Source organism: Perca fluviatilis, chromosome 15 (genome assembly GCF_010015445.1).
Source record: "Perca fluviatilis chromosome 15, GENO_Pfluv_1.0, whole genome shotgun sequence".
Classification (NCBI taxonomy): Eukaryota; Metazoa; Chordata; class Actinopteri; order Perciformes; family Percidae; genus Perca; species Perca fluviatilis.
In genome coordinates, this window is record NC_053126.1 from 19,998,231 (window position 1) to 20,021,118 (window position 22,888).

The window sequence follows — 22,888 nt, forward strand, 5'->3', positions numbered from 1 at the left end:
CATCCTGCTTTACTGCTCCCCTGCAAAGATGGGTCGCCAAGCTTTCAGTCAGAGAATCCAGCTGTGACTCAACGAGACTCCCATTCAGCCAGTGTCGGACTGTATGTGGCACACGGCGGAAAAGCCGATCCCGATAAATACAGACAAAGACACCGCTGGATGTAGGTGGACCTCCAGCGATCAACAGATCGGCCACTCCACTGTCCACTCCTCCTGCGAAGGAGAAAAAGATGAGGGACCTGAAAGACAATATCGGAGCCAACTGGCACACGTGAGCGTTATTTATTACCACATTCTTGAGCCAATCACAGATATGGACAATATAGCTCTCAGGATTTGGTTGTAATTAGCCGATGCAACTGTCCTTGGCAGCGGAGTAGGTTCAGCCCATGCCAAAATGACCAGACTATTATCTAGCATCGCTGTAACGGAATGGGCCCGCAGGAATTTTGGCACCGGTTTTACGCAGCAGACCACATAGTTTAATCGACGTATCTCGACCGAAGACAGAATAGTGAGGCTGGCATGGCCAAAGAATGCGTACACATGTCGTAGTGATGCTATGAGATAAAAAGACCTCAGCGAATCACCGAGCTGGTTCCTCCCGAGAAGTAGAGCAGATTATCAACGGCGGGATTCAAGTTTGGACCTCACCAAGTCCAAAACGACCTTCCCCTTCCAAAAAAAGGATCATCTTACATCTTAAAGCATCTTCACAGACTCGCATAGCGGTAAGAATTTGTCTTTTGATTTTTCAATATTGTGACGAGTTCCATCTTTGTTCTTAATGTGGCTAATTTCTAACCCAATGGAAGCCTTGGTGGGAGTGGATGTTGGGGGTCATGGACGCACCAGTTGGCACCATAACGCACAGACGACGGTTGCGTCTTTGTGGTCTATTTCTGTTTTAATTTGCACTGGATTTTCTCTGGGTTTTTTTTTTTTTTTAATGCAACACGTTTGGTCAAGGCCAAGCTGTGAGCAACACGAGAGCAACTTCTCTATACAAACGTGCTTTTGCGAAGCAGTTGCGACCGACGCATCGAATTGACATAAACTGCTAATTTGGAGTCTTAATGCCCTTCCATCAGTTTCAAATCAAATGCAATTTAAGCCTTAAAAGCAATGCTAATCAAGTTTTGAAGACTGAACCACAGTGTCTCATAATCTTTTGTTCTCAAATCATTTCAGCAGAAACATGGTGTAGATGGGCGGTGCAGGGATTCTCCCCGGGATTTGGTTTAATCCTGCAGGCGCTGTTCAAATTAGTGGAAGTACACTCAGACTTTGTAATGACGTTATTGGCAAACTCTTGAGATTTATTAATACTGAATATATTTCACGAGTGTTGAAAAGCTTTGCCTACAATGCATTTTTAGCTGTGTGTAGTAAATTGTATTGAACAGTCCTGTAATATATAGCATGCAGGCTCCCATTATTATTATTATTATTTAAAACAAGGTCACAAAAGTGCTAATTGCAGCTGCAGTGCTTATTATCATAAAACATATAATTTGCTTAATAGATTGTTTAAAACTAAATAGTTGCCAAAAGAACATAACAATACCACCTTTCTAACAATGACCATTCAAGGTATTTAATTGCACAATTGAACATAGAAAAATTTGCAACTCTTTAATATAAAAACACTCGGGATTTGATTTATTTGATCCATGATGGCATGATTGGGTGATCTGGCTCTAAAAGCCTTTTACCTTTCTTGCAATAGAATGCGCTTACAATTGCTTTGACAGCCCCTCCATATACATATTCCCTGATTCAGTGATTAGCTCATCATTTTTTAAGTCAGTATATCAAAAGAAACACTCCCACCTCTCAGAGCGGTTAACCTGGGGAGCAGCCAGCACCCGGCATTATTCACTATGATGAGAATCCGTTTCATTGTGCTGGATGCCTTTGAAATATGCCACATTGGTTTCCGTGTGGAGCATTTGTCAATGCCACAGCAGCAATGGCTCAAATATGAGCCACGGTAATGACTTTCTCTCCTGTGCTTCAGAAAATCCTCGCTGTATGTCAGGTCACTGTAATGGATTTGGGATATTGCCAAATGAAAGAGCTTAGTGCTAGTGAATTATACTTACTTTAACATATGGATGCTATGCATTTCTTCAGAATTTATTTTTTGGTAAGCTGCCAGTAGAAGCATATCTACCTCCATTTGCCCTTTATTCCTTCTTCTTTGTTTGCACCCAGTAAGTGCTGTTTTGGCATTTCACAGCCTTGCATATAGATTTAATGAACATTTTCTGTATGTGAAACTATTACTGCAAGGCAGTCTATCTCTGTCGCCCGATACCCCTCCCACCTTTTTACCCCTGCACCCCCAAAGACCATTATTTCACTCGGTGTGGATTGGAAGAGGAACTTGTACCAATATGGGAGAAGGGGAAGTCGACCCCTGTGCACTCCAGCACTGAGAGAGAGATGAGGAGCAGATTCTGTGTGGCAGCAAGGAAATGCCCCATCACTTCAGTTAGTATCATGACCAATGTGCTCCTGTCCTCTTTTCATTTAAAATATACAGCATATTCTGTATTATTTCACTCTTGGAAAGAAACACTCTTGCGACCACAAAAAAAAAAAAACATGACTTGGCAGACATAAGTGATAAATTGTGCATGGATATTTATTAAATGATCAGAAGATGTCCCAGAAATGTCTGAGAAATGTTTCATAGCCACTTTGGTTGGTGAGTTGATTTATAACAGATCCAATAGTATATAAAAAAACAACATTTTCAGCTGTGTTTCTTACAAAAAGAGTCCATCCAAAAATGGCTCTTTGATAAGTTGTGATTAGCAACACTCACAAAGCTGGCTATCTACTATGCAGCAAAGTAGTGCCTTGACTTACGAATTGCATGATAAAAGTATGACATTTAGAGCTCAGTTTTACCTGCTAAAGAAATTAGAGTGGAAAAAGCACCACTGCTATTCAGATCATTCACTTAAGTAATACTGCAACATAAAATACTATAAAAATGCAAATACAGTAACAGTAACCACTATTTTCAAGTCATGCACTGAAAACCTCAATTATGTAAATATACATAAGTATAATAAGCTAAATGTACTTAAAATATCAAAAGGAAAATGGCCCCTCTATTTGTTAAATTAATTTGGGAATTTCTATTACTGATGCAATCATGCTGCTAATGAGCTACTTTTAACTATTTTATATACTGTTGAGTAGTTTAAACTATTAAGGTATTATATTTTATAAATTCATCATGTGCATTGTTTGTAAAATCTTAATCTGAAAAGTACCTAGAGCTGTCAAATAAATTAAACAGTAAAACTGTAGTGAAAAGTAAAACATTCCCTCTGAATTGTACAAATGAAATAGAATGACAAGTACCTAAAAAGTACAGTACTTGAGTAAATGCACTTAGTTACATTCCACCACTCAAAGTCTTAAGGATGTTCAATCTAAATGATTTTATGTATCCTGAAGGAATCTGGTTCCCTTGTTAACATTTAATATTTTTATCAGTCTAGTCCATAATGCACAGCCCATTACAGAGCTTTATATGTTTGGCTTAAAAACGTTACTATTGAATTCTTAATGACTTATGATGAAAGGAAAATCAATATTGCCATATACTGGAGAATTCATTATTCTGTTCCTCTTTCAATTCACATTTAAGGGCAGGAACAATGCTCCTGGGGGTTGTAATCGATAATGGTGTTATTAAATTAAAAGTGCAATAGATTTTCTTGCAACCTTTCAGGGACTTTGCATAGAGCATCATGGTTTAATGTTGCATTTAACTACATACATAATAATGGAAATAAAAGGGCTTCTTATTGCCACACAAATGGTCTCAGCCAGATGTACATAATACAGTAACATACAGTATTCATAAATGATAGTTTTGAATCCTAAATTGCTTCATTTCCACCATTAAAATCCTTTAAATCTCTCAATATCACCAGCATATTATGTGTATCAAATTATATACCTCTGTTATTTAAATGTTTTTTAATGTTAATCACTTGCAATTAAATCAGGCATTTACAATTATCATAATTGTCCCGTAAAATGTCTGCGGGGTGTGTTAAAGTCAATTACATGCTTTATAGGCAGCTATTTTGAATACATGGAGTAATTCACTTCCTGTTTTTCCCAATTCTTCCCTTCAGAATGTGTGATGTGGAGCCAGTACAGTAAGAGGTAAATTTTATGCTTTTAGCCACTACATCAAAACACACACCAACTTGTATATGAGGAGCAGGTGTTTTGCAGCACAAGCAGTCAACATGTTCGGTGGCTGCAGTGTTGTGGATGAGTTGAGAAATATGCAGGGATGATTCTTAGATCCTTCGCTGCTTTAGCCTTCCCTAACTGGCTTGGTGTGACATGAAATATCAAGGTATTATGTCTATATCTGGTTTAGCAGACGTGAGCACACTTCCAGCCTTAATCCTCAGAGTGCAGCACACAGAGGGAAAACTGTGTCTTTATGCCTGCCAACTAGTCTGGATTCCCTCAGCTTGACACTGTGTACTTTGCTCTGCATTTTCTGGTTGCCAGTTCCTGTAAACGACATTAAAGTAAGAGCAGAGGCAAGCGACTTCACTCTCTTTGTAATTACCGGGTGATTACAATTGTTAGAGGTCATCAAATGTACCCACCTTAAATCCCTCTTATATAAAGTAGGGACTTTGGTTCAGCTGTACTGATAGGGCATTTGAAAGTACAGTATGGATGTAATTGATGATTTGGATGATGTGATGGGACTATATATCTAATCAGCAAATGGTAATTTTCTGGGAGAATAGTTTAATCTAGAAGATTGAGTGAATATAGTGAAATTTGTTCCATAACATTGGTATGAAAATAATTGATGAGGCTACTGAGATGTGCCAGAGTGTCTTTAGATAATTGTGAAGATTAAAACTGCAATTAAATTGACCTTCTTGTGTTTCCCTAATTTAGTCAGCGGTGATGTGACTAAAGAGTCAATATGAAGGATGAATCGTTTATGTACTAGATGATTGTAGTCTTAAGTACAAGAGTACAACTGAGTATGCTTTGTGTCCATAACGCCGGTTATTTTAGGGGAGACTCCAAATATTAGAGGACGACGAGCAGGGGAGGGTTGTGTCATGCTCTCTGTGACTCACAATGACTCCTCGGTAAAAACGAGCCTCGCAGTCTGACCTGACCCTTCGCTAAACAGTTGTGTCGGTGCACGTGTCACTGTGACGCCACAGCAGATCTCTGAGTCTGTAATTAGCAAAAAAATTAAAGAGAAATGTCTGATTTTGTCTAAAGAGGGAATCGTGATCACCATGGTTCATGTCCTACATGTAGTACTGCTGCAGCATGTGCATAGAGGTCCAAAAGCAATGCAGTATAGCTGAATACTTCAATTTTATATTGTATTTGCACACACTCCAATTTATAATTTTTTACCATAGAGCTGAAATAATTAGTTGATTAATTCAACATATTACGGTCAACAGGTTGGCAACAATTTTGATACCTAATTAATTTAACTAATCTATCAAACAAAGTGGCAAACATTTGACAGTTTCAGCCTCTCAAATGTGAGAATGTGCTGTTTTTATTCTGTTTTATAATCAGTATAAATTGAATAATTTGGGGGTTTGGACTGTTGATCAGACAAAACAAGCAATTTCTAGATGTCATTTTTGTGGACTGAGAAGCCGGGATTGACTTCTCTCTTCTTCTTTTTTTAACCATTTTCTGACATTTTTTTTAGACTAAATGTTTAGTTGAAAAAAATAATAGACGGATTCATTAATAATGAAAACAATTGTTAGTTTCTAATTTACCACTGAAATAAGTTCACCTTGATAGTTTTATTACTTTTGAAATTAAACTGTTCTGCCACATCATGTGGAATTATCACATAGGAGCTCCAACTAACAATCATTTTTATTATAGTGTGGTAATGTCTTTACAATAACCACAGATAAGACAAAATCCCATCATGTGATCCCATAGTCCAAAGGGAAATTGCCTGACCAACAGCCAACAAACTTAAAAGTATATAATATAATAACATAATATAATCTACAATGATATGAAATAGAGAAAAGCAGTAAATCCTCACTTGGAGAAGTTGTAAGCAGCAGAGATATGTGTATTAAGAGAAAAAGATTGAGACAGACAGAGAGAACCCCACTGAGTGTGGATGAAATCAGATGTCACTTTCCCCCAGCCTGTACTCATGAAGAGATATGGGCAGTCTTGCAAATGAAAACAGTCGTGAGGCTCCTTCCCACCGGGAATGTCACTATAACATACCAGGATCAGCACAGACATACTGTGTGCCTGGAAACACACACACCACACACACACACACACACACACACACACACACACACACACACACACACACACACACACACACACACACACACACACACACACACACACACACACACACAGATGCACTGAGCCCTGCACGTACAGAGATGTTTACGCTCCAGTCAGTGTTGAACATGCATATTCAAACTGATATGACATACTCATGAATCTGCGCATGCTGACACATTTACATATGAGCTCGGCTGTTGTGGGCCGGGCCGTGATTCGGGGTGACAGGTCTTATGCCACTTCCCTCGGGTCAAAGGAGGGGCGGAGTCACAACGTGACAGGAATGAAGGCAGAGAGATGCCTTTCATTCACTGTCAGTCTCCAATGACACAACCTTCCTCTCTGTTTTAGGCTGAATTCACACCATATCAGGCATTGTGCAGCAGTGTCATCATGATGGCCCATTTGGGTCTCCATTGTGTTCCCCATGCTGCTCGCATTTGGCCATGCTGCTAGTATGCTGGGTTCTACAAGTGATTGTCTGTCCGCATCGACAGATAAAAAAAAAACTGATTTAATTTCAGTAACTCACCAGGATGCAAGGCCGATCATTACGGTGGGTTTTAAACTGGTGCATTTACTGTAAACGTAATGTTTCACTCCATTGTGATTTTTTCTAATCGCTGAATTGTGATCTGTCATGTAATGTCAGGTTGCGTTTCTCCAAAAGTGGATTCTGTTTCCACTTTTCGCTTCAGGGCCACCGCGTTTTTTCGGCACCCCCTGCAGTCCATACATACCCTTCTCATCTCTGTGCGTGTCATCTCTGTCTGACGCACCCAGCGCTAGCCTCGCTTAGCACAGATCCTGGAGGTAACCTGCTCCATCTAGCCTACTGCTCCCAATAAGTGACAAAATAACGCCAACATTTTGCTATTTACATGTTGTGATTTGTATAGTCACAGCGTGTACAAATAACAAGGTCACATGAGACACCGCCATATTCTAACCATATACGTACTGGGAACTATATTCTCAGAAGGCGAAGCACTGCTACTTCTGCTACTTGGGCAGAGTGATTTGCTCGCAGGCAAACTCTCTGCTCCTCACCACGGGCTTCTCAGGTGCTGCGACATGTAAATAGGAAAATGTTGGCGTTATTTTATCACTTATTGGGAGCAGTAGGCTAGATGGAGCCGGTTACCTCCAGCATCTGTGCTAAGCGAAGCTAGCGCTGGGTGCGTCAGACAGAGTTACGACACGCATGGAAATGAGAAGGGTATGTATGGACTTATCTACTTCTGGGGGATAAGGTGAATAAGCTAAAGTCCCAATAAGTTGGCGTGTTCCTTTAACACATTACCCACATTCAAAGGAATGGGAGGACTGGCATGTCCGCCGCAATGCCTGATTTAGTGTGAATGCAGCCTAAGTCAAAGTACTGGGTTCAGTTGTGGTAAGGTAACATTTGTGCTACTACACAGCTGACTGTGCATCGCATTGTGTGTGCTTGTGTGACTCATACCTGTTGTTTCACTTCTATCTCGTGTTGTCAGAGTAGGTTAAGTGTATTCTTGGATTAATTCAGAATATCAGTTTGGCAGTGCTGCTCCAGTCATGTGGTTTAAGGCCTAATTTGTATTTTAAAAGTATATTCACATATATTGTTAATAATTTTAACATGGATGGAAATAAGCAGTTTTGTGTTTCTTTAATCCTTATTGAAAATTTGCACTGCAACTGACACATTATTTAAATTATCAATTAAACGTCAGTTTAATTGAAACGTCAGTCAAAAATGAGCTTTAGGCCCAAAATACTCTTTCAACTTTCAGAAACCCATAGCAGTCAAAATGTTTACAAACCCACAGTGTTCAGCCATGTGACTCTGTGTAATCCTTTGAAACACTATCAACCTAGCCGTAGTGAAGGAGGGTGCAGAGAGTTCATTAAACGCACAGACACTCCTTCATTATCTGAACAAACACACTGGAGTGATCAGCAGAGTGCCGCTGATACTGTGGGGAACATATTAGAATCCATACGGGGATCTGTGCCACAGCGCTGCACATGGCGGAAGGCATGCGCTGATCCGTCCACTAGCGCTCACGCCTGATTGGCCCAGCTGGGGCAGCCATGGTCGGGCGACGTCGCTCTCTGTCACTGCCGGAACAACAGAGCAGCCAGGTTCACAGACTGAGGCCGACACCCCCTGTCACCGCTTTGCTGCCACACTCAGCCACACACTGAGGCAGACAAACTAACACACATACACACACACACACACGCTAGTGCACAAAAACAGGAAGGTGGACCACAGAGCAACAAAAACCCAAAGTAGTTGAGGGCACAGGAAGGATTGTGTGAAGTCCAAAATGTAATTTGGGAAAGGAGACATTTTTGGGGTATTTTTGTAGTAATGATTCACTATAACAATAACCAAATTCACATATTACTACCATTTCATCAGTGCTGTGTCAGCTTTTGCAGACCCTCCTCCCCCCCCCCCGCACCTGCTTGCAATACTGCAAAAGGTCACAACCTCAATTGCGTCACAGAGCTAATTATTTAGCTCATGATAAATGCACACAAGTGTGAGCATCATGGAATTAGCTGTACAATTTGTTACATTTTATTTCCACCTTTACTAATACAAATATTGACTCATGTTAGCATGTAAATCCCAATTGTCTCTTTCTTGAATGTACTGTGATTTGAAACTGTTTATGCCATGACATGTGAACCAGCAGATGGGTGGCTCTTTAAATGTCGTAGAGAACAATTTCACTCGATTGAGCAAATAAAAGGGGTGACACTAATAAAAAGCTAGAAAGAGACAAGCTAGCACAGGGTTATTTTTAACCACTGTTCCATATACAACATGTTACTCCAGACACTAAGATGCTCTGGGGTCATGCTCAGTGTTTATACAGTCTCTTATGGAGACCTCATACCTTAGACTAGATTTAACTGGAGCTTTACTGGAGCCTTGGAAATAACTAGAGTAGATTTTGAGGAAATGTTGCAGGTTAGATATAGGTTTTTACAAATCCACAAAAAACATATATTCATGAGCTCATATTTAACCAAAATGATCACCATGATACGAGTTATAGCTCTAATAAGAGATAAGTTTCTGAGAAGTTTCTGATAGTGTTTTTGACTGCGTGGCTAATAACAGAAGGTCTGTGTGTTATTATATTATTTGCAATGATATAAAACAAAACTCAGTCCTCTCTTTTGTTTTGTTTTTAGGAGGTGCAAGCAGCAACATGAATAGTGTGAGTAAAAGGTAGAGACGGACAAAGAGAAGCCCACTGGTTGTGTGTATGTATAAGTTTACATTAATAAAGAGAAAATATTCATTTTAATGCGTTGATTAAGCATCCCACTTGTATGTAGGTAGGCTATGTAACCTTTACCAGTGAATAGAGGAAAGTCCCCCACATACAACCTCAAGTCAGCTTCCTCTCCATATGTTTTGGGCAGCAAAACACCAAAGCAGCGACTCCTGTTGCTTTTCTCTTTCCTGTTACATCACCAACACGTGATGTGTCTCCCAGGACATTCCTGTCCTTTTCTCTTCTTCTTCTCCTGTAGTCATGTTTAAACAAAGTAACATTCATACATGAGTGGGTTTCCATGGCCACAAGGCCTCAGGACTATCAGAGCCATGGCCCACCATGGTGTGATTGGTAGGAAAAAGCCCAAAGGCACGCACAGATGCTCTTGTGCTACAAGTGTAGCCTCGATGATAGCCTTACAGGCTAACACTTTGAGACGCTACGTCTAAAATAAAAAAAAAGAGGGGAAAAAGATTCCCTTGACAGAAATGCTTAAGGCCTTACTTTAAATAGCTCTGTGCTGTTTCTGTTTCTGTTTTTTTTTTCTTTCTCTTTTCTGTTTATTATTGGTTTGGGCCTCTGCTGCTCGGGACCATCTTAAATGCAGTTTTTAGGAGTTGAGGGAACTGATCCTCTCTCTGCCTTGAGACAGAGCGTTTACATAAAGATTACATAAAGAACGTGTTTGTTCTGAGAATGATAATGACTTAGTGATTGTATGCACAGGCCGTAGGGGAGAGCAGCAGCAGCTTCCTCGGCTGGCACAGTGTGTTTGTCTCTGGATCTCATCACTGCTCCTGTCTCTGTTTTGGCGTGGGAGCAAAGGAGCAGTCATGACCCCTCAGCTTCAGCCCACCTCTCTGTCTAACCCTCAGGGCAGACACACTCATTTCTCCCTGAGGTCGGCAAACCTGTCTCATGCATTAACCCAGATGATTTATTCTTATTAGTTTTGTCTTGTAATCCTTAAGATCTCAGATTTGGTGACACCTGTGGTTACAGTGATGGCAGTATAGCCTGTTGTTTGGGTGAAGTGAATGCACCTTTGCACCTGAATGTGTATCCTTTCCAGGCAGGAGTGCTTGTGCTGTCCTCCCAGCCTCACTTTGGCCCAGATGATGCGCCGTTTAACTTGCAAAAGTGGAGTTGGACATGCTCTAACGCACCTGTGCCATGCACTTTACACCATGTGCTATAGATTGTTTAAATAGGGCCCTTAATCACTGAATGTAAATACAATCAATAGCTATTGTAGAAAAGAAACGCCATAAATAGCATAAAAAATGGGGCTGGATTTCATAAAAAACCTTAAGTATTAGAATTTAAAGCACTATATAGGCTGGCTGGATAGCAGATAAATCCTTTTTATGTATTGGTGAATAGAATACAAAACGACTTGGAGATTTATTTTTCCATCTTACATTATATACTTGTGTTTATTTCATCTGCTATAATAACAGAAGCCATAGATAGCCCTAAACAAGAAAAGACTTTACTTTTCCAGTCTTGATGTATGCAAATGTAAGCAAAGCAGTGTGTGGTCTTTAATGTGATGTAGGAGTGTTTATTGGGTTGCTGTACACACCGACTGGGCACCTCAGCTGTGAGGCAGCCTGAAAGATTTGCCTCAGGCAACAATGGACTTATGGAGTCTGTACTCTCAGCTTAGAGAATGTGTGCTTTATTTGTTTAGGCAATTCTTGAGCAGACACGTCATTTTCTAGCTTGTGTATGTATGTGTATTCCAATGCAATTTTCGAAAAATGATCACAAAATCAGATTTTATAAACAACACATTGCCATGTCTAAAAAAAAAGCTCTTGTGCAGATTTAAATCTGTTCCTCCATTATTTGCTAGCTGTTCCTTTTCTTGTCTTTGCATCGATGGACGGCATCTAAAATCCAATTTCTGCACAACCAGACCTGTCAGTTGACATGGCAAGCATGATTGGATGATTAAAGTTGCATTGGAACAAGTGTAACCGTAGGCGAGAACACATTGCTGCAAACGGGCTCTTTTTGTTCTCAGTATGTTTCCTTCTCAGCTCCTCCAGCTTTCTTCAATCTTTTCTTTCCTCCCCTTCTCTGCATCCTTTAAGTGTTTTATAGGAAATCTGATTGCTCAGTTCCGTTTACATTCACTCACCATCTGCTGAATTTGGCTGCAACTGTGAATCAATTTTTAATGTTGGCAGCTTTGCATTCACTTGCCTCCTCTTTTTCTCTGTGCCTCCATTTCATCTTTTCTGTTGTCTCTGGCATATTTTTTTTATCTTTAAACACTAGACAAAACTCTCAATAAAAGACAGAGAGAAGACACCTCAACCACCAATTACACAGAAAAGCTGGGTGTGTTTTTGAATGAAAAACATTGATTGAGAGCAGCAAACAATGACTGACATCAAAAGACTTCATCTTTTTTGTAGTTGTTTTTACATAAAATTTGTGATTTATATTGAAGGTTTATGGTAGCAGCTTATACATTTACTATGAAATAATCTGCTTTTGAAGCAGTGAAGTTACTGTATGTGAATTAATATGAATATTGATATTACTTTTTAATGCATGGCTATATAATACCCAAACTGCTCAAACAATTTCAACTTCGACCCTCTTTCCAAAGAGATAATAAGAAATGAAACATATATAGTAATCGGGACAAAATACCATCTTGTCTTCAAACATACACACAAAAATCTCCAAAAAACAAAACCTAAGCAACCAAAATAATCTGCTTAAATGCTAGTAAAATTGTGCAGAGGCACACTTTGGAGAAATTTGTCCTAGCAAGGCTTCAGTCTTATGGAAGTGGAGATGACTTGTACCTTTTTTGTGATTCAGCAATAACTACAAAACCTATTTTAAATGGAGGATAAATAAGGTAAAAACTAGAGTTTACAGCCATGTCAGCGACTATGTGAGGCTGTAGCCCAGCTAAATGCTAACATGCTCACAATAACAATGCTAACATGCTTTATGTTGTACCATGTTTATCATCTAATTTTAGTTTGTTAGAAAAGCTAATTTTCTAATTAACACTAAACACAAAGTACACCTGAGGCTGATGGGAATGTCATTAGTTTTGCAGGTATTTGGCTTTAATTCAAACATTGACCTGATGATAATGCTACAAGAAAAGCAGGAAAGAAAAAGGGATCACCAAAGTTGTTACAATTCATCATGAGGGGGACATGAATGTCTGTAGCCAATTTCATGGCAATACATCCATTAGTTGTTGAGATATTTCAGTCTGACGAAATTGCCATCCATAGACCTATGTTGGCAGCATGGCTAAAATTAGAGCTTCAATCCATTTACCTCTTGACTTTCACCTATTAAGCCCGTCATTTATACTGACATGTATGTCGCCATGTGGTGGCTCTCTGTAAGTCACTGTAATGAATTCAGGCTGAACTCTGCATCAACTCTGTCTCTAAGTATTGTCGTTTGATGAAGCTTGGCCCTTCCTTCTGCTGGAGTCTTCAGTCAGCCTGCTTTGCTACTTAAGGCGAGTGGAGTGATAGTGGCCATGGTGCAGTCAGATAAAAGTGAATGATGGCTGATGGATGCTATGCACTGACACTTGAGTTATTACCCACAAGTATAGCTTGGGAGATCCTTGTCCCCTGCTATTCATGGCCAGATATAAATATGAATGATGTCTTTTGGATTTGTCAAAAGAAACAGGGTCAGGGTCAGTGTGTGCCAACGCATTTATATTTATATCGGAAGGATCTGCTAAAACATCCTTGAGTGAAATGCTTAACCCCTACCAGCAGAGGGTGAATTATTTCCTCAAGGCAACGAACAAACAGCTGTTATAAAAAAGAGAAGATGTTGTACAGTAGATGTTGTGTTCTTGTCTCTGAGATGGTGTATATATCAGGGAAGCAGGAAATCAACGTTTCAGGCCTGCAAAAGTATGTTTGACTTCAGTACACTTACATTCTTGAAATTTTTTGGGGTATTTCTATTAACACAACCTGATTTTGATTAATTGTATGTTACAGTTTAAACTCATATTTTCTGGGAAGTTACTGTATGATGACTGTTCCTCTGTGAAAAGAAACATCTGACCTCTTTCACTTTTTGATCAACTGCACAAACTTAAAGTCAGCATTATATGATTATAGAATAGATATGCATTTCTACAAAAGAATATTGCATATGCTATCTCCCACAAAAGACTTGCAACACCATGACGTGTTCTCCTTTATATTTATTACATTAAAATAAGTATATGTAGACTACTTCATGGCTCTTTTTCTGTACCTGATGAAGAGCCAGTTTGGTTTTAAAATGTCTGTCAAGAGATATAGATTACAAATTTTGGACTAGGATCATTTCTTTCCTATATATAAAAAATTGTAATCTATATCAAAGAGAGAGAGACAGACAGACTGCTCAATATTGGTGTTAAGTGAATCATTCATGTCAACAGGGAGACTCGGTTGCAATTTATCAAGGGTTCATGTGAACAGCTTAACCCAAACAAAACCTTAATTATTATATGGACTTACTCGGTGCATCGTGAGGGTGCATGTACAGTACAGGCCAAAAGTTTGGACACGCCTTCTCATTCAATGTGTTTCTTTATTTTCATGACTATTTACATTGTAGATTCTCACTGAAGGCATCAAAACTATGAATGAACACATATGGAATTATGTGCTTAACAAAGAAGTGTGAAATAACTGAAAACATGTCTTATATTTTAGATTCCTCAAAGTAGCCACCCTTTGCTTTTTTTGATAACTCTGCAAACCCTTGGTGTTCTCTCAATGAGCTTCATGAGGTAGTCACCTGAAATGGTTTTCACTTCACAGGTGTGCTTTGTCAGGGTTAATTAGTGGAATTTTTTTTCCTTATTAATAAAAAAGCAAAGGGTGGCTACTTTGAAGAATCTAAAATATAAGACATGTTTTCAGTTATTTCACACTTTTTTGTTAAGTACATAATTCCATATGTGTTCATTCATAGTTTTGATGCCTTCAGTGAGAATCTACAATGTAAATAGTCATGAAAATAAAAAGGAAACGCATTGAATGAGAAGGTGTGTCCAAACTTTTGGCCTGTACTGTATGTGTGTTTAATCACACTCATTTATGCCAATGTGAGCCCTGAGCGCACAGATGTCCCGCCTCTTCCTCCACACAAGCTGAGCCAAAACCATCTTCTCAGCATTCAGTCACTGTGATGGCAAGAATGTATCTACTTATCTGCAGTAAGAAAAATTCAACTGCGGCTGGCAGTGGCATTTGGCCTCTGTGTGCTCTCCTTCCTGGCAGCATGTGTGTGCGGAGCCGCTGCCATCGGACCCAGCAGCTCAGGGCTTGGTTCGTGAAGTCAATGCCTGCTTCTCTAAGATGATTTAAACCGCTCGTTGCTGCAGGGTGAAAGCCACATTTCATCACACAATGCTAATTAATTTTAGCAGGAAGTCATGCGTGTTTCTAACTGATTGACTCATTGTCACACCCTAAATAGATGTCCACGACTCATGATGCTCTTAAGTGCCAATTTCACGCTAGCTACAGGGGTGGAAGTTAAGCTATTAACTTTAAAGTGAAATGTCAGGTACTAGGAATGGGAGGACTTTAATAAGACAGCTGTTAATCAGTCACTCATTAGTGTTGTTGCATTGTATTACATCCTCAGGGACCTGTTTGTGATTTACGTTCTACTATTTGTCATCTCGATGGTGAGCGCTGACATTGTCAGCCCTGACAAAGCAGAGGGAGATGAGTGCAGTTGGCAGGTCTCAGGTCTGCTTTGGCCCGAGACAATGAGCTTCACAGTTAAGCCAGGCTTCTGTACAGGAGCGGTCTAATGCTCTTATGGCCCCCTTCATCTCGTTTCCTCTGTCCTGCTTTACCTCGCTTAACCCGTTTGTCTTTTCGCCATGCATCCCCTGCGTCTCCCCTCTCAGGTCAATTCTAGCTGAGTACAGAGTGCCATTATTTATGGTCAGTCATAAATCAACAATCTAATCAGCTCCTGCACACATCAGCTGGCAGGGATAGCACATCTGAGCACAAAGAAATCAATCTCATCAATAAGTGAAGAAACTGTGTTTTTGTGTGTGTGCGTGTAGTAATTGGCCCGTGTGTTGAAGTCTGTGGGGGGGTGGGGGGGTGGGGGGGGGGGGGGGTTAATCCTGCCTTCCACTGCTTGTTAGCAGTTTGTTTCACATCACTGCTGCCTCTCACTGAAAGCATACAAAATCCTCTATCAGATAGGAGCAAGATGGTATGTGTGCACTGGGCCACACACACACAAAGGATGCGATTTTTAAACTAAGCACATTTATAGTCTTGTCATAGCTGAGTTAAAAAAACATTATCATTTCGCTTTCATTAGAAAACCATGATTTGTTCCAAAAGAGCCTAACACTGGATTGTCCGTAGCATAAAGTTGACACCAAATATAAATTAATTACTACTTCTTTTATACTTTTTTTATGCTGAGTTAAAGGCTTTGTTAACCCTTCATTTCAGAATTGCCCTCGGTTTGGAGTACCCCTCCAAAAATGAGAGCTGATCTATAAGAATAAAATGCAACTTGCGGCTGACATGAGAATGGAAACCATTTATTTATTTATTTAATATTTAAGATAATTGTTTGGCGTTGTCCCCTTTATTGGACAGGCAGACAGGAAACAGGGTGAGGCAAAGGTCCCAAGCTAGAAATCAAACCGGCGATGTTGTGGCGTGACCTGTAACCATTCAACTACCAAGGCGCTCAGAAACCATTCATAAAGACCAGCAATCAAGCTGTTAAGTGCCACATTCGCTCTTGTTCAAGTGTTATTTAATAGAAGACCATGATCATTTGAATGTTGCTTATTTACCCTCTGTCATTTATACTTGTTTTGAGTTATGACAAGTGTAGTGCGGAAAACTCTTGTTTAGAGAAAAAGGTGTCACCTCTGAAAGGTTTACATTTTGCACACCACATTTCCCATGATTGTTCAATCACACGGGGGACGTTTATTAAATAGTGATACAGAAGAAATAAACGCGCTTTCGTTTGTTCCACACTCTCGAACATCTTTTGAAATATAGTTTGATCTTGAGTCAAAAACTCTTGAGCCGTACAGTGTAGACGTGTCTTTGTTTGGAAACCGTTATCTCTCCTCTGTTTGCTTCTCAGTGGCTGCCATGGACACTCAAAACAGAGCTACTATGTACATAAACAGCATTCCCAGAGCAAAGCTCTAACTTGTGGTTGTAGCAGAAGTTATAGCTGGTTGGAGCAAGAGGTACCTATAGTTGAACTGGGGATCTCTTGATCTGCAGTCAAATGCTCTGCCACTGAACTCTACCCCCATTCACACTGACGTTTGCATCTGATATGAACATATCTCACATTATGGATGGGAGATGACAGTTCTAAAGTTTTTTAGATGTTCTTTTCTTTTTCATTTGAATTACTAGAAGTTTTCACCTGCCTAAAAGTGTATTCAAATAAAACAGAATGCGTATGCCTGGTCACTAGAGTGGTCATTTACTCCCCAAGGGGTACACAAGATAAATCTGAAGGGTTACCAAACAATTAACAGATTTTGTATGTGATTTGTTTCTGGGGAAAATCCCAAAATTCAGCTCTCATTGTGAATATTTTCTGCTTTTCTTTGTCTCACATGATTGTCATTGTGTCTCAGACAAAACAAGCAATTTGAAGACATGACTTTGGGCTTTAGGAAATTCTGATAGGCATTTTCACATTTTTTCTGACAATATATAGACCAAGCGGCAGGCATCGTACTGTATATACGTGACCTCCAGTTTGGAATAAACCATTATCATCATCCAGTGGCAGGCAGTGTGTGTAATTATAAAGAGCGTCTGTCCTTATGGTCCTTCGTGGATGATGATGAGGAGAAGGAAGTGGAGGTTTTGGAGAGGGGGATGGGGACTGAGAACAGTAGTGAAAGCAAAAATGAGGGAGGTTAGTGGAAGGGTGAGGGTGTGCTGGGAGTTGTGGGGGCGGGTAACGAGGGCCCACAGGGAGGGAGGTGGGGGATGGTGAGGAAGAATACAGAGTCCCCCTGCTTTCTTATATTATAATTCCTCTATACTGTGATCTGGCTCGCGAGCAAGCTCCATTTTCTACCCTTAGTGCCAGACTATGAATGGGGGTGTTGCATGAGAGCTTTGTCATTGCTTAGCGCTCGATGCCATGGGCTGAAACAGGGCACTCCATTAATGCACTCTCTCTGATTTTGTCTCATTAGACTGTGGGCGCAATGCGTGTTTAGCTCCCTTTGTTTGTTTAGGTTTACATACATACATGCCTGTTTGTTTCTATAGAGTGTGAGAATTGATTGCTTCGCTTGCAGGGTTTCCCCCTGGAACATATGTGTGCATCAGGCGCAGGTCAGCATCTGTATCCATGGTCTTTTTTTATTATTATTTGTTTTCCTGTGTTTTTTGACAGCGGACGACAAAGGATAAGACCTCATATCAGGAAAGGAGGGAGGAGACTACTCTCTCCAAATTCAGTCCAAGATTTTCCCACCCTCAGGCCAGTTGTGAAACCGACACAAGCTTTGAAGGCAGTGTTACCCTTGTGTTCACCTCTTCCAAAAACAGCTCCAAACAGTGTGACTTATTTTAGAGCCCGCTCCGAATCCTTGACCCGGAAGTGTGGTTTTTGTTTTCACTTCATACAAATGTTGAATTGCGAATTGAGTGTGTTTGAAGCACACCATCAGTGCTCTCCTCAGAGTCATCTCTCATCACCATTCTGCTCTTTGTATCTATCAGTCTTTTAGACAGCAGAATGGCCCCTACAGTTTAGACTGAGGCTGAAAGCTGCAGCTGCTGCACACTCTGAGCAGAGGCAAGGGACAGCACTCCCCCTGCTCCACACACACACACACACACACACACACACACACACACACACACACACACACACACACACACACACACACACACACACACACACACACACACACACACACACACACACACACACTTTTTTATAAAGAGAGAGAATTGCTCCTCCCTGTTTGTCTGATGTTTTGCTTTGCTTTAATAGCAAGACTGATGCCATTTAAATCTTTCGCTTCAATTCACTCAATGCAAATCCAGCTGCATAAGTGGGTTACCAAAGTCCTTTACAAACACATAGGCGAGGACAGTGAATGCAGCGGGCCTATACAGCCAGTTCAACTTAATTTATTCTAATGTCAGATTTATCTAACTGATACATTAGCCAAGCGTGAAAGACCTGTAGCCATGTGAAGATTGCTGAAATTTGCATTTTCTTTTTACATACTGCTAGAATGATTTAGCATTTCAAAATGAATGTGCACCCATTTCCACTTCCAGAATTTCAATTAACAGATTAACATTTCATATCTCGCATGACCTTGATAAATTTGCATCGACTAGGTTGTGTGTTACTAATGATAATGATTGTTATCAGGTAACATTTTTGTCACGGTTTCATGTATGCTGTGATTTCGGCTCCGCTGCATTTCAGAGGGAACTATTGTACTTTTTTTTTTACTCCACTACATTTATTCGACAGCTGTTGTTAAATTTACTTTGCATGTTAAGATTTTCCACACCTTATAACAAAGGACCCCTTACAAGATAGAGAATATATTGTGGATCCCCTCATATATTTGATTTAAAAGTAATCTATGACCTATTATAGATTTAAATATCATTCGTTGAACTATAAAGCCTTTTGTGTCATGATCATTTAAATAAATGAATCTGAAAACTTTTCACGGACCCCGTGGCAGAATGCCATGGATATATATATATATATATATATATATATATATATATATATATATATATATATATATATCCATATACTTATAATTGTCTTCTTAATTGTCATTGTATTTGCCTAGAGTTTGATTTCAATTACTGGGCAAAAAGAGTCATAAAATGGATCATTCCTTTTACTTTTGGACCTTATGCTGGTAAAAATGACTTTAACTTAAACTATTTTACTTGTGATTTTCACATTCTATTATTTTCATGTTAGTAAAGCAACATATCTGAATACTTTCACCTCTGATAATTGTAATCATGTAACATAATATTTCATACATGTATAAATCAGCAGTATCATAATATGTTACTACTAAATGCTTTTATGCCCTTTTAATCATCAGATGTTGTGGCATATTAGCCAAAAATGCACACAACCATGCTACCACTAAGGAAAAGCATACTAAATTCAACTTATACTCTCCAATTCCCATTCCTCATTTTACAGCAAAAACAGATGTACAAACAGTAGATGACTTAAATATTGGAACCAGCTTTGGTATTTATACACACATATTTGGAATGTTTTTTAAAGAAACTTTCCTCTCATATCCGTCTTCCCTCTGCCCGGCTTTTTGATAGATACACCACTGTAAATGAAGTCATCCCTAATCCTGTATGTGCTGTATGGCCGCTCTGACGAAGACTCAGAAAGGTGAACGTGCTATGTGATTTGTTGGATATTATTAGCATGGTAATAGGGTCTTAGAAGACACGGAAAGAGAGGGAGCGGCACACGCTATGCATCCAGGTGTGTGATATTTAGCACCAGCAGCCACCTCAGGAACAGAACTGTCAGACAAGTGAACACACTAATGAAAGACTGACCACTTCCCTGGGCAATGAGAATAATATGAATAAGAATAACACACATGTACAGTAGTTTGTGAGCACAAACATTCAGAGATTTAAACAAACACACACAAACACATACATTCCCTCTGCCCTCTAAACCTGTCTCCAAAGGCAAAGTTGCTCTGCACATGCACCTACACATGTAGACACACACACACACACACACACACACACACACACACACACACACACACACACACACACACACACACACACAAAAAAACACACACACGTCGAATATGCTCCATCCCCGCCTGAAGACACAACAAAAAACATCTAATTCTGAGTCACTCTCAGCCTGACTCACACCCAAGCACACACACACCCAAGCACGCACGCACGCACACACGCACACACGCACACACACACACACACACACACACACACACACACACAACACACACACACACACACACACACACACACACAAAGACTAGCTGTTACCCTCAGGAGAACTTTGCTTTACCAATGGCCTTTAACTTGGTTACTGGGACAAAAGTGTTTCTCTAATTCACCATATATTATATATGCTTACTCAGTCAATACACACACAAACACTGCCTTCATTCACACACAGACTCCACTTCTTTCAGCCCTCCCTCCCTCCCTCAGCTCCTTCCTCCCTATTCCTCCTTCCTTCTCTAATGACTCTCTGAGCGTGCAGGTGAGCCAGAGCCTGAGGAGGTGATAGCTGTGTGCTTCCGGATGTGTGCATGTGTGTCTTGGCATGCATGATTATGGATGATAACGTACACATGCTCACGGAGATGCCCGACCATCTGTTCATCTCAGGTTAACTCGTCTCCTCGCCGCTAATTAGAGATGGGAATCTTAAAGGCTGAGTTGAGTTAAAGATTTTGGAATGGCAAAGCATTAATGAAGTGTAGCTCAGTCATGCTGCTGTACATGTGATGGAAGATACAGTATGCAACTCTCAAAGAACATATGCAGTTCATAAGAAAAGGTTAGGAAAAAATGCAGTCAAATGCTCTACCACTAAAGCTTGATTTATGGTTGTGCGGAGGCTCCACGCAGAGATTTCACCGTAGCCTACGTAAGTGGCCTAAAGTTTATACATGTGCATTGGTGTGTGCGTCGATCTCTGTAAGAGAATAGCAGGGCCGCATGTATGTGCGCATGGGGCGTGTGTGGTAGAGCGAGTGAGAGAGTGACAGTGATTAGTTTCGGAGCGAGTGCCGACTCTAGAGGCAGAATCAAAGTGTCTCCCCTGTGCTTTCTGACCACAGTGCTAAAATTTATAGCAGGAAAAGTTAACCCTCTCCTTGATTTAATGTTGTTTATGGAGAAGGAGAACCAGGAAATGAGTAGTGGGAAGAGAAACGCCACCAAGCCACAGCCGAGCGACATGCGTCCCTACGACCTGTAGTTAAATTTTTCGAGAGGTGCACGTCAGGCTACGACGTAGGGTCCGTGCCTCCACGTACCTATGTATGTAGCCACGGCTTAGATTTAACACAGAAGACTAAGAGACATGGTTATATGGAAGGAAGATGTGAAGCAGAGATCAAACATACATGATCGGGATTTATAGAATACAGCTTGTAGCTCTTATTATGTTTGTAGCTGCAGGCTTTTTTCACAGAGCTCCTCTATTGTTTGCTTTAACATGCCACCAAGGTATGGTCCATAGAGCACTGTTTACATTAGTAATAAATAGAGGGGGCACCCAGAGTTGAACTGGGGACCTCTTGATCTGCAGTCAAATGCTCTGCCACTGAGATATACCCCCTTATATGTGGTGGATATTAATGCTCAACTCAACTCAGAGCTAAAACAAAACAGCTATTACTGAGTCAAGCAGGAATCCCGTTCCTTCTCAATCACAGATGTGTTGAGTGTGTTCACTCATGAGCCTCTGAATGTTTTTGTTTGATAATGAAAGTGTGCTTGTAGATGCTGTAGCCTCTATTCACCCTGAATAATTAATTTGCTCCATGCTAATTACAGAAAAAATGTAAAACAGTTTAATATTCCCATGGACTTCCTGCAGTTAAATATTCAAACACTGTTGTACATGAGCTGGAGATACCATGAACCTCACAGTGAACTCACACCTTACAGACTTTACTCTTATTTTTATTTTCTTGCCAAGTAATCAAATCTAATATTATAAAAAGTAAACTGATGAATGGTACATTTAGAAAATATCAGAGATCTTAATGTAGATGTGAGCGTGATCAAAATAACATGAACAAAAATGGACTTATTACCAAAACAGATAAGACTAAATAGTTTGTTGTTTTCCTCTGGTCTGCATTAATAGATTCTCAGCAGGAGGATTTCCATAAATGTGATATGGTTGGTTGGTTGCTTGGTTTTTTTGTGTTTGTTTGTTAATTAGTGTGCAACAGTATTTATATTGTGCATTGTTTAGGTATGCTATCTTTAGACCCTATAGCCATCTATTCATTACCCTATCAAAACAAAACCACTTACATGGAGGAGTAGGTTAGTCGGGGTGTAGCTCAGTGGTAGAGCACTATCAAAATGATATGTTGTATGTCTACATACAACATATATATCCTTTATGCTGTTTATTGCAGTCTAACAGCACAGCAG

General features: G+C 40.0%; 1 protein-coding gene and 1 non-coding gene across 6 annotated transcripts in view; one reads left to right on the top strand and one right to left on the bottom strand.

Moving 5' to 3' along the window:
• gjc1 (gap junction protein gamma 1) overlaps positions 1–22,888 on the top strand; it is a 44,416-nt gene continuing 21,528 nt past the window's right edge. The window contains exons 1-3 of one of the 5 annotated variants that reach the window (XM_039825875.1): positions 1–731; positions 4,167–4,197; positions 9,568–9,593. The gene's annotated coding sequence lies outside the window, so the exon portion shown is untranslated. Of the gene's footprint in view, positions 732–4,166; positions 4,198–9,567; positions 9,594–20,087; positions 20,109–22,888 lie in introns of those variants that run through there. The other 4 variants (XM_039825874.1, XM_039825873.1, XM_039825877.1 and 1 more) reach the window with 4 other exon arrangements.
• On the bottom strand, positions 21,987–22,058 carry trnac-gca. The gene has a single exon. It is a non-coding gene; the product is annotated as a tRNA-Cys (tRNA).